At 45.9% G+C, this 12,839-nt stretch overlaps 1 protein-coding gene across 2 annotated transcripts in view; it reads left to right on the plus strand.

Annotated features, from left to right (window-relative positions):
• Positions 1–12,839, plus strand: part of LOC138526210 (pyrimidine-specific ribonucleoside hydrolase RihA-like) — a 517,957-nt gene that overhangs the window by 118,975 nt on the left and 386,143 nt on the right. The window lies entirely within an intron of this gene.

Genomic DNA, 12,839 nt, shown 5'->3' on the forward strand with positions numbered 1-12,839 from the left:
TATCCTCTTGACTCCCTTTGTGCCTTGCAATTATTTCTTGAAGTGGCATCCTTGATCCCAAGCCAATAAACTCCTCTTTATTCCTTCACAAAAAGCTGTTTTCCAGCATCTCCTGACTCTGCAGCCTTGGTCTGTCTCTGAGGTAGCTTTACTGGTTTCAAACAAGTCTGACGTCTATCTTTCCATCATGGCCGCTTTAGCCATGTTGTTTTCTTCTGCAGCAAGCTTCTATATGTCTCAGCTACCTTGCGTTTCTGCGTATTTTAAGGAAGGCATGGTATCAAACAGTGAAGACAGACACAAGTGATCACAGTTCAACATTGTTTTGAACTTCATTGGGTTGGTAGAGCGCCTATTTATACCTAAATCTAAACATGGGAGCCGGCTACGACCATCAAATAATAATAACGCAGTCCTAGTGGAGTCTTGTCAAAATAAAAAACCTATTGCCAACTCTTACTAAATACAAAATGGTGTTGGATAACAATGAATGCAAAAGAAAAGTGTTCAAGAAAGGATATGTCAGGATAGTTGAGCAGTTGGCTTCCCTTCCCCACGTTTTCAGCACAGGGCAAGGCGGCACATGCGGGCTTTGCGCACACTCTGTCTTCTTGGCCTCAAGGTAACAGTTCAACACAAAGCCATCAGGGCCTTCTGCCAAAGTCTCTCTTGCAATGACAGTCTCTTCTTGCAGCAGGCCTGATGTAACAAACAAAACACAAAAGTTAATTTTCTTTGTCAGGGTTTTCATTTTCACAAGTTCAAGACTGGTCTTCCTCCTTCAGACTCAGACCATGGATCCCCCTTGTGCGCGCTCAGATCCTCTTTTCCACATGTTCACAACTTGGTCACCCACATTTCGGCTCGGACCATGGATCCCCCTCGTCTGGGCTCAGATCCCTTTTTAATACCAGAATCGAAGACTTTCAAATGTGTGATGGGTTTTGCTTATACCGTCGCAGGACCGCTTCGATTCATTTCACACAATGTACACTTCACATCAATCTTCTACTTTTGTTTCTCTTGTCAGGATACCGTACAGAGGCCTCCGACTGAGCACATTCACAGTGCCGGACCACTCTGTCAACAGTACCGCATCTTTCCTTTTAATGTTCAGATATTCACCAGCAATTTAGCTTCACTCGCGTCTTTCATCACACACGTTTAACAATGTTCGTTTTGACAATGTTGCCGCTTGCAACCTTGTCTTCAACACAGACTGTTCTGGCATTGGTCTCCACAACTCACCGGCTGTGTTATTCTGTATTGCTTCTTTGTTCTTTAAGCCAAGGAGGATTAAAAGTGTCTGCTGCTCCACCACACCTTGGCCAGTTACGCAGGAGGACCCCCGGTATCACCGATACATAATGCAGGATTCTTCAGCCCGGTTTCCTGGTCTTACGCTTTCTGCCTTGAAGGTTTCTTGAAAGTAATGGCTCCCTGCCAAAAAGGTCAAGGGTGTTGCCCCTCTCACAAACCTCTCGTGCCTGGCCGTCTTTCTCCACTTGTTCAATTGCCAACTCGAAACTGCTGTACCTTTGTGTGTTTTGCCTCGCTCAGAGCGAGCTCTCATGCTCCGCTGTTTATCTGTGTGGGGAAGTGTAATGGAAGTAAGGTGTGAGTGATTGTCGATAAATGCCTGACCATAGTATTAGGATATGTCAGGTACACCGCTCGGGTGTGAGTCTGTTTCCTCCCAGAGCAGGCTGTCCATTTAAAAGTGTTTGTGCAGGAAAAATAGGGGACGGGGGTTGAGTTTCTAAATATCCCATTGTGTAGGGTAAAGGGGTTTGAGGGATACTGCGTCTCACCATCCGGTGTCCCACTCCCACCCCCTGAGGAGCCCTCACCCAGGTGATCCTCCCGCACTGGTCCACCCCCAGGAACTGGATCCAAAGGTAATGGCCGTGTCCTGGCCACCTGAATGGCAGATCCCTGGGGACTAGTGGGTGAGACACCTTCTGGTTTCTCACAGTATGCACATTCACTTAATCTCTCCTCACTTATTTCTTTGGTGCATATGATTTGTTCATCTTTGATTACATGTTTCTATTATCATTCCAGTTTCATCTTTATCCTTTAAGTATTTTCATATAGTTTCAGTGCCTCTTCATATCTTTCCCTCATGACGCCACTCTGCTCTTGTCAGATTTCACTTATAGCTTTTCGATGTCCAATGTTGTGTGCACACATCCTTCCATCCTTTTAGTGTGCGGGCACATTCGATACGGTTGTCTGAGTGCATATCGTCTCTCATATACTTGATGTGGTATTGGGACAATACTTGGTGTCCCAAATAGGGCTCTTTTCCTACTGTTCCAATATAATGTTGTTGGTGAGGGGGCAGGAACTAGGGATGACGTGGCCGCCTGCTCCTCTACATTACCCCCTATGGTCGAGTCCTTGACCACCTTCTCCTCTTCAATCTTCTTCATCTGCTCTTCATAATTCGATTTCTTTGGAATCCATACCTTTGTCACCCTCTCATGTTACCTGCATTCTTTATGTGCTCCTCCACAGGTCATGTGACAGCAGTCTCCAATTGCTTGACAGAATACCAAACTTCCAATATAGTTCTTATGATCCTTTGGGTAATAAAATGTCATCATTGGTTGTACCAACGAACTCTTCTTTATGCTCTCATGGGTGGTGTCTTCAGTCTGTGGGGTATGATCACCATTCACATAAATCATTATCTTCATCCCAATAGCTTTCTTAGCTGTCTTCTTGCATTGTCCTAAAATTATCCCTGTAAAACGGAACCCTAGCAATACGAAGTAACTTGAAGGCATTTGCCAGCCAGGTTGGAATCCCTGGAAAAAGAGACGAAAACCAATCATCATCTTCCGGCTCATCAGCTTCATCCTCCATCTTCGTATGCAGGGTTGTCAGTATAGATACTGCTTCTGTCAGGGTTCTATTTTCTCTATCATGGGCAGGAATGAATGTACAGCAAGAAAGGCCCGATCTTGGTGCACACGCCACCTTCTATTGCTGTAATTAAGTTCTGTGCTCTGCTGGAATATTGTCATAGGCTGCAATTGATTTTGATGAGAAATAATTCTCCCTCTTCACTGACAGAGTTTAAGCAACCTATTCTTTCTCTGGTTTTCATTCATTTTTGGAAACTTTTCAGTATGGGGGTCACTCTGGGGAATCACGAATGCAGGAATGTGTATGACCGCAATGGAGCATTTTCCTCCCCAATTTTCAGGCAGCTGCATATAAGCTCTGAATCCACAGGCCCAATATCGATCCATCAGCACAGCAGTTCCTCCATTCATTCCTGGTACTTGGAGTATCTGCTTACATCCTTTATTTTCTCCAACCTGAACCAAGCATTTGTTCCTGAAGCATGCTGTCACATTATTTATTGGTATTATGGACACCGGTCCTGTTTCATTGTCAACCATGTTAGTAGCTTAGAATGCTTGGTCCATGACTTTAGGCAAATGTCATTTACTATTTGCACTATGCTTACTGGTTCCTTCTTCAATAAGTGTGCGGTGCTAGATAACATTCCTTCTTCCCATCCTGTGCTGGTGGCAATTCATCCATACACCAATAGCTGAGGTCTCTCCCAGTATCCTGGAAAATTGGAAAAATGACAGATAAAAAAGGTATGTGGTGGACATGGTTGGCCCTGTAAGGCAATGGCTTATGTGAATATTGAGAAACCAATGCCCCGCTACATTCCCCTGACTCTTCCAGTTAGGAAATCACACATTTTTCGTAATGTTTCACAAAACAAGCAATACCACAAGCCAAAAACTGAGCCATGGTATACAGGATTTTTATGCTGGTGGCCTAAACGGATGTACTTAGTATGTGTAAATAAGGAAAACAAATGTGGCATACATTTTTTGAAAGAGCACAGGCAGACCTTTTGAAGGGTAGGTGACTTGTGCAGGTTACAAAAGCGTAAAGTGCCTAAAGCAGCGATTAAATGTAGGTCACATTTGGGAAATGAAAGGGTTGTGTGACAAAGTGCAGCAGCAAATGTATGAAAACATTATGAAAACCAAGAGAAAACAACATATGTCCTGCGTTCCCACAGGGATCCTGACGAAAACGGTACCTCACATGTGTGGGTGCACCTACCTGGGTGCAAAGGGAAAAGGCTAAACCACTTGTAACCCGAAGTGTTTCAGCAGAGCAGATTTTGCTCTTGCGCACAACCTACAGATTTTGACCTGGGGTGTCGCAGCCACCAAGGAGAACTGGGAACCCCATGTATTTCCGAAAAGAGGACACCGTGGGAATCCACAGAGGTGTGACTTGCGCGAATCGCCCCAGAATGTATTACTCACAAGTCCCTGCATAGCCTGAACTTTGGGGGGAGGAACACACTTTTCAGACATTTCCCACCACCAAACTACCGAAACACGCTGCCAACAACACATGTCATACCTTCCCACGTTCCCACAGGTTTCCCTGACGGAAACGGTACCTTACATGTGTGGGTGCACCTACCTGGGTGCAAAGGGAAAAGGCTAAACCACTGGTAACCCCAAGTCTTTCGGCAGAGCCGATTTTGTGGGATTTTACTCTTGTAGACAACCTACAGATTTGGGCCTGGTGTGTCGCAGCCACCAAGGAAAACAAGGAACCCCATGCATTTCCAAAAAAAAGACACCAGTGGGAATCCACAGAGGTCTGATTTGCGCGAATCGCCCCAGAATGTATTACCCACAAGCCTTGACAAAGTCCAAAATTTGGCAACAAACCCACAATGTTCAGGCATTTCCCATGCCAACCCACTGAAACATGCCGCCAACACGCTGCCAAAAACACATGTCCTACCTTTCCACGTTCCCACAGATGTCCCGACAATAACGGCACCTCGCATGTGGGGGCACAGTGTTTCGGCAGAGCAGAGTTTGTGGGAATTTGCTCTTGTGGACATCCTACAGATTTGGGCCTGGGGTGTCGCAGCCACCAAGGAAAACAGGGAACCCCATGCATTTCCGAGAAGAAGACGCTTGTGGGAATTCACAGAGGTCTGACTTGAACGAATCGCCCCAGAATTTATTACCCACAAGCCCTGGCAAAGTCCGAAATTTGTGGTAAAAAACACCATTTTTTTGACATTTCCCACCGCCAAACCACCGAAACACACAACCAACAACACATGTCCTACCTTCCCGCGTTCCCACAGGTAACCATACGATAACAGTACCTCACATGTTGCGGTGCACCAACCTGGGCGCAAAGGGAAAAGGCTAAACAACTGGTAATCCCGAGTGTTTCCGCAGAGCAGATTTTGCGGGAATGTGCTCTTGTGGACAACCTACAGATTTTGGCCTGGGGTGTCGCAGCCATCAAGGAAAACTGGGAACCCCATGCATTTCCAAAAAGAAGACACCCGTAGGAATCCACAGAGGTCTGATTTTCGCGGATCGCCTGAGAATTTATTATCCACAAGCCCCGGCCTAGTCATAAATATGGCGATAAAAACCCATTTTTCAGACATTTCACGCCGCCAACAATACATGTCCTAATTCCCGCGTTCCCACAGTTTCAACGAAAATGGTACCTCACATGTGTGGGTGCACCTACCTGGGCACAAAGGGATAAGGCTAAACCACTGGTAACCCCAATCAAGGAAAAGGGAGAACCCCATCCTTTTCCGAAAAGAAGACACCTGTGGGAATCCACAGTGGTCTGACTTGTGCAAATCGCCCCAGAATTGATTACCCACAAGCCCTGGCAAAGTCAGAAATTTAGGAAATAAAACACCAGTTTCAGACATTTCCCACCTGGAATGCACTGAAGCACGCAGCCAACACCACACGTCCTACCTTCTCGCATTCCCACAGGTGTCCTGACGAAAACAATACCTCACATGTGTGGGTGCACCTACCTGGGCGAAAAAGGAAAAGGCTAAACCACTGGTAACCCCAAGTTTTTCAGCAGAACAGATTTTGCAGGAATCTGCTCTTGTGGACAATCTATAGATTTGGGACTGGGGTGTTGCAGCCACCAAGGAAAACAGAGATCCCCATGCATTTCTGAAAAGAAGACACCTGTGGGAATCCACAGAGGTCTGACTTGGGCGAATCGCCTTAGAATTTATTACCCACAAGCCCCGGCAAATTCCCAAATTTAGGAAATAAAACACATTTCCCACTTGGAAACTACTGAAACACGCTGCCATAGAAATAGCAACGTTATTCCTAGTTTTAGCAGTCCAACCCTACGGAGATTGTGTCTTGTGCTCAAAAGTTCCAAAGAGTCAGTCGTTACAGGACCCGATAGAGAGGAGGGAGGATGATGAAAAAGTTCAGGACCTCTGCAAGAATAACAATGACAAATGCATAGAGCTGGTGGAAATTAGGCTGTTGTACTAGTATTCTAGCCTGGCAAGCTGCAAGTCAAACATGGAGGGGGGCATGCCAAACTGTATCTGACAGGGGAATAAGGCATATAATGTAAGCCGGCACACCCCTCAGCGAGAAGGAGACCCAGATACTTCACGTGGGTCTGGTGTGGATGGCCTGTGCAGAGATCAATAATTGCAGAGCAAATCCTTCCGCTGTGGCGCTGAGCACATTCAGCTGGCCCCTAAACTACTTGGGTTGGAGGACTTATGCACCTACACTCTAGGTGTGCAGCGTTATTGTAGCTGCTTGGTGACAAAACTTTTGAGAGCGATGGGCCACCCATAGGAGACAGGTGTAGCAAAGTATTGAGAGAGTTGGGCCACCTGTAGGAAACGGGTGTAGCAGCGGTGTACTTCTGGTGGATGTAGTTTACCTGCTGAGGTCGGGTAAGATTGTAGCAGCACTTCGTAAGTTATACCGCGGGATAGGTAATGGAGCTTTGTCGTTGAGGAGTGCTCAATTTGGAGTCGCTGGGGATTTAGTTGTAGGTACCCCAGTGGGTAGCTGAAGAGGGGTGTCTTTATCCTGTACAACTGCAGATTGCAGCTTTGCTGTGTCTTTGCTGCCAGCAGATGGCGGGTGGCTTTGTCCGGAACCCCTTGCTGTTCTTTGTCTTTGATTGGAGGTGCTGTTTTCGCACATTGGCTGGCGTGGACCCAGGAGTCATGGTCTCTACAACGTACTGTGGTGTGGGTTGTCATCAGGACCTGGCCCAGTCCTTTACAGCGAGGGTGCAGTGAGGATTTTCACTAATGCACTTTCAGGACCACCCAGTCTCCAGGCAGGTGGCTGTGGCACAGTGTTTCAGGCGGTCGAGGAAGGGCTTCTTGGATTTGCTGGAAGTGAGAACCGACAATGAGCATTAGTCTTTTGCAATAGGAAACAACAAAATCATCATTCATTTTTAAATCAAAGAGTTCAGGAGAAGGTGGCGGAGTAACTGGTATTCTCATGTGCCTCCCCATGAGAATCCCGTGTGGGGAGAGGCTGTGTATGCTATTCAGTGTTTCGTATGTCCATGAGTTCAAGAGGTAGGGCATCAGGCCAACTTAGGCCTGTTTCATGGCACACTTTGGCAAGGTGGTTCTTCACGTCGAAATTTCTGCGTTTCACTGAACTGGCCGATTCCGGGTGACCCGAGCAGTGGAAAGTCTGTAGGATGCCTACCTAGGGCATTGCAAATGTTCTGTACAATTTGTCCTGTGAAATGTGTACTCCTATCAGAGTTTATAGAAACTGGGAGGCCAAAACGTGGGATGAATTCTCTGCGCAGTTTCTTGGCCACTGTAATGGAATCAGCATATTTACAGGGGTAGGCCTCAGTCCATCTAGAAAAATGTGTCCATTGCCACCAGGACTTATTCAAAAGAGGCACACATAGTCATGCTAATGAAGTCTATTTGGAGATTCACAAAGGGGACAAAAGGTACTTCATGTGCCCCTGGAGTGGTTTTCACAGGCTTTCCAAGGTTGAACGTGAGACATGTTGAGCAGTGAGCACAGTATTTCTGAGAAATGGAGGGGAACATCGGGCGCACCAATATCTCTGGACCTCTGAGGTCATCTTCCCCTTGCTTGAATGGGACACAAGTCTAGATATTATTTGAATGCGCTAATTTGGCCGAGGAGAGTAAGTTGGAGATGTCTGCAATGAAAGTGTCACTCCTGTGAGGTGGTCTGTAGATGAGGTGGAAGGTGATGGATTCTTTGTGCGATAGAGGGAACTGGCAGGTGAGTGATTCAAATGAGCATGCTCTGGGAGAGGGCAGGATGGATCATGGCCACTCCTGTGGATGATTGCTACTCCGCCTGCTGCCTTTCCTGGCTGATCGGCGTGTTAGATGCAATAGTCATGCTTATATATTTTCCCCCATGTTTAAAGCAACAATGTAGTTACTTACCACACAGCAATTTCATTTAATGTGACGACAGTATACAGTGCAAACGCAATTAATTGAATGCCATAGCATTTAGTGGCACAAACAATGATTTATTTCCTCCCATCTACCTCGTCCCAGTCCTATACAAGCGAGGGACATCAGCCTGATGACAGACCTTTGCTTAGCTAGAAAGACTTGTGTCAACACGTTTTTATGTAATTCCTAGCTCTGCCCCTTCCTGGAGGGTAAAGTATGTGAAAATGGTCCACTCCTACCTCGTCCTGTTTCTTTAGTCTGTCCCTGTCCACAGAACAGATCTGAGCATGTAAGCATTTGATCCCTCTCCCTATGTTGGCATATGCGTCCCGGGGAAACCGTGGTGAAGCGCTCCATGAACCGGACCCAGACGCACCCTTTTCATAGCATAAGGTGCCCTGCTGAGTGGGGGTGGTGGAAGCTGGATGAATATTCATTACTTAGCTACATCCAGATGACCTGAAGCCGGCAAGGAGAGGAATAATGTACAGCAGCCAAGGATGGTAAGGCGCTCCCTCGCTGAGACACTTCCCCCACTGTTTTCCAAACCAAAGCAGATATACTTGGGTGGGACATTGTTTTTAATCTACATTGCTGAGCAGCACAAATGCAATCCAGAGAACCTTTGCAATACTTTAAATGCTCTGGCCAGGTAAGCACTGCACTGAGCTGAGCTGCTCACCTAGCTGATAGGGAAGTGGTCTTTGGAGTTTGAATCATACATTGTGTCTTCTCCATCGCTCAGCAGATAAAGGCATTCTCCTTCAGCCCCAGACATGCACGGGAAGCTTAGGCACAAAAAGCAAACCTTATGAGCCTGGGGATCACCACTCATGTGTCCACCTGAAATATAATCGGAACAAGGGCAAAAGATGCCCTAGGCAACTATGGAGGCCGTTTTAGCTCAAAGGGGAGCTGCCATGCCCCCAGAGACACACCAGACAAAATGGGAAAACTGGATGGCCGAGGGGAAGTGCCCTTAATGTGAGGCAAAGAATGTTATGCGCAAGGCAGTGGCTGACATTATGGTATGTCTGGTAGATCTTGAATATCTCTGCCCACGGAGCTTCCTCTAGTTCTGAAGATGTGAGATTAAAACAGCTATGAGCCTGACTCATCAGGTCTCCTAGTGCTTCCGGAAATTAAGGATGCACTAACAAAGGAATTGAAGGAACCAGCTAAAAGTGGGGTATGATGCTTTCAAACAAAACTATACTCTCTTCTCGGTTTTGAAAAAGAATGCCCAGCAACTTTAAAAATGGACACCCTGCTACCCACCTTCCAGAGCACACAGCAGTTGCTTCTGAGTACGCTGCTCGAAAAAGGACCACAGAGACAAGAAGGTCAAGTTTGCCAATCAGGTATCCACGTATGCTACCTCTTTCATCCAAAGCCTTGTGGACTTTTAATATGTGGACGGCTGCAGAAGAAGGCACAGACTGTTCAGAACACCTGAAGGCCATCGAGAAACGGATTAAGCTGTTGTCTGATATTACTTACAATAATCTCAAGTAAACAGACCTTAAATCACCATCTTCCTTGAGCCAGAAGACCATTCTGGCTGAGGTTCCTCAAAGTAGATGCCGCCTAGAAGGCATCCTTGCAGCATTCACCATTCCTGGGTAAAGAAAATGTTGGCCAAAAAGTAAGCAGGCACAAGAGGGCTGCAAATTGGCGATCCCAGTGTGCCCCAGTCGGCTATCCACCTGGAAGAGACCAACATGCCTGTGAATCAGGCTGCCACAACTTGAAATTTAATTTCTTCGGAAATACATTATTGGTGTTGAATCAGATGGGTGTCGGTCCTCTCTGTTCAAAGTTGGGCTTGATACATACTTACTTATATAGGACTATGATGGGACGAGGGGTTAATGCCCTGGTTACTCATTGGTCAACTGTATTACTCTGAGCCTACATATTCCTTGCCGCAGTCCTCTTCTCTTCCTCCCACCCTGGATCTAATAATTGGTTGAGATGAATAGGGCATGGTAGGGTGTGGATCATGTTCGTATAGTGTGCTCGTCAGTGGCATGGATGGATGTAATTTATAGGCATTCTCTGAGCAATTAATATGATTGGCAACTTTATTTATATAGCTGTGATTACATTTCTATGCATTTTGTAATATATGGGATAATGTACACCCTGCCGTACATTATAAGGATATTGCAAGTCGTCGAGGAATTTCATGACCAAATAGAGGAACGAGACTGAGTTCCTTTACAAGGTCACATAACTCCAAAGTCACTTGCAATATCCTTTTTATGTATGGTAGGGGTATTTTATTCCTTTATAAAACATGGCCATACACTGTCATTCCCTTAAATACTTTCAGCCTCATCACAAGTTTGGCGCTAACCCTTAAATGCAGTGGTAACGCTATTACCGCCGCATTTAAGGGTCTGCCAAATCACAGGTTTGGCTGCATTTACCCCAATCTGTTTGGATTTAAAAAACAAATATTTAGCTCCTTGTTTGTTGCAGAAAATTCAAGCAGTTTAATAAAATGTATTCCATTTTTTTCATGTTGTGCTTTTAAACAGTTAAACATGCAGATTCTTGCAAGTGGAGTCAAACTCCAGTAGTGCACATATTAAGCATTCTACCATAAACAGTTCCTTGTCAATTACCGGCTGCAATGTGTCACACAAAACTACTCTGCAAGCAAGGAATAGGCTTTAATTTAGTGCTGCAGTGACAGCTGAAATTCTTTCTGATGGCTCAAGCAGGCAGCAGTGTGAAGTCACAACTGAAGCTTAGCTGATTACAGAACAGTTGTGATTTCTTAATACATGTCAGTTGTGATGTCGCAACCGGCCTGCGATAAAAGAAAATATATTTCAAGGCTTTTATACAGATTTTGCAGGCTGCCATGTATTACAATGCTATTACAAACACACTATTTGACATCTGTTCTTCGAGCACATCCTGAGTTGCATAGCAGGTGCAGAGGGGATCTGATTGGATGCATTCTCTGGCGATGATTTTCATGGTCATTACATCTTGTACAGAGTGTACCATGGGTCTGATTTCTCCTGGCGCTTTAGATAGGAAGGCCATTGCTTGTACTGAGTCACACTTTCTCACCTGAGCGATTTCACCTGTAGCTGTCTCAAAACCAACTTGCTCAACTTGTTTATTTTCAGCACAGAGGGAGGTGCTTCTTTTCCCCCAGCACACTTTCGTTCCCTTCCTTTTGCTGTTTATCCTTTTACGTGCCTGTTCGTGACGAAATATCGTCGTGCTTTTGGTTTTTCATTTTGGCAATTTACTATCTTGGTTTCCCTTTTTGCACGATGTTGGGAATAGGTTAAGGACCAGAGATTGCTGCTTCCTTTTGATACGTCCCACCCCAAGAACAGCCTTGAGAAGACCACCACTTTTCCTGCCTTCCTTCAGCCAGGGTATTCCTATTTTTTCCTCCCCACTTATAAACTAAAAGACATAATTAACTCTACACATACACATATACCCATGGAAAGGTAAATAAATATCTGTCTACCCCTAAACAAATAGCTACACTTGCATGTAAATAAGTAAACACCTAATAATATGCATGTTCTAATATATACATTTTAACTTCTGTATGCAATATTTACAGGGTTGCGACTGCTGCAGTCAGTCATAAACCTCTTTGTCGTCACTGGTGTGGTGGAGAAGGTGTGCCCCCAAGCTGTAACATGGGGCTGAACCTCTTCAGGCACTGATCTCCAGTAAGTGCAGCCACGCCCACGAAATGGAGCACCCCATTGCAGCGCCTGGCCTGCGCCTTTTCTACAGACCTATGGTGGCCCCACGCCTTGAGGGACCACTGTGATCACAACTGTGCAGCCCACATGTATACTGTTAAGAAAGATTTAATCTGTGTATGTAATTTTCCCTCCATGTGTCAACCCCCAAACTGTTTGCTGCTGTTTAAACACCATTGACTGACTTTGCCATTGAAGCACAGCCTTCAGCTGCACTCCTCTGGGCTTTCGCTCACTTTTTATGGGGAAACCGACATGCCCTTAAGGCAGTCATTACTCGGATACTTTGTTTCCCTTAGTCCTTTCCTCCTGTTGCAACTTTTGTGTAACATGTAACAAGTGTGCAATGTATCCTACCATACAGCACACTTGGGTTTATAGTCATTTCCAGAGGCCCTAGATACTCTTGCTGGACCTTTTATGAACTGTGCAGATGTGTCACGGACAGGACTGGTGTCAGCTATCGTTTCACATTCTTTTGAACCCTTTCCTGTCATGTTAACCGCGTTAACCGCGTTTGGCACGAATAGGTGGCCTGGCTCCAAAATGGTCATGCCACGAGGTTCTTTGTCCTGCCCTTTGGCCATCTTGCCCCTTCACCTTCCCCAGGTCGAGTCAACCCGGGCCAGTCCTTATTTGGTCATGCATTTTCCCGCGAATCCCAATGCTTTCGTGGGCTTCTGCATGCCTTGTGAGTGTGCGTCCAGGTTGTGGGCTGCGATGTCTGGTCCCAATACACATCCTGGGTGCCAGAGAGTCTGGAGTGTCCATAATGCCTGAGACCACCGTGG

The sequence above is a fragment of the Ambystoma mexicanum genome, chromosome 7p (genome assembly GCF_040938575.1).
Source record: "Ambystoma mexicanum isolate Mex_15411 chromosome 7p, UKY_AmexF1_1, whole genome shotgun sequence".
Classification (NCBI taxonomy): Eukaryota; Metazoa; Chordata; class Amphibia; order Caudata; family Ambystomatidae; genus Ambystoma; species Ambystoma mexicanum.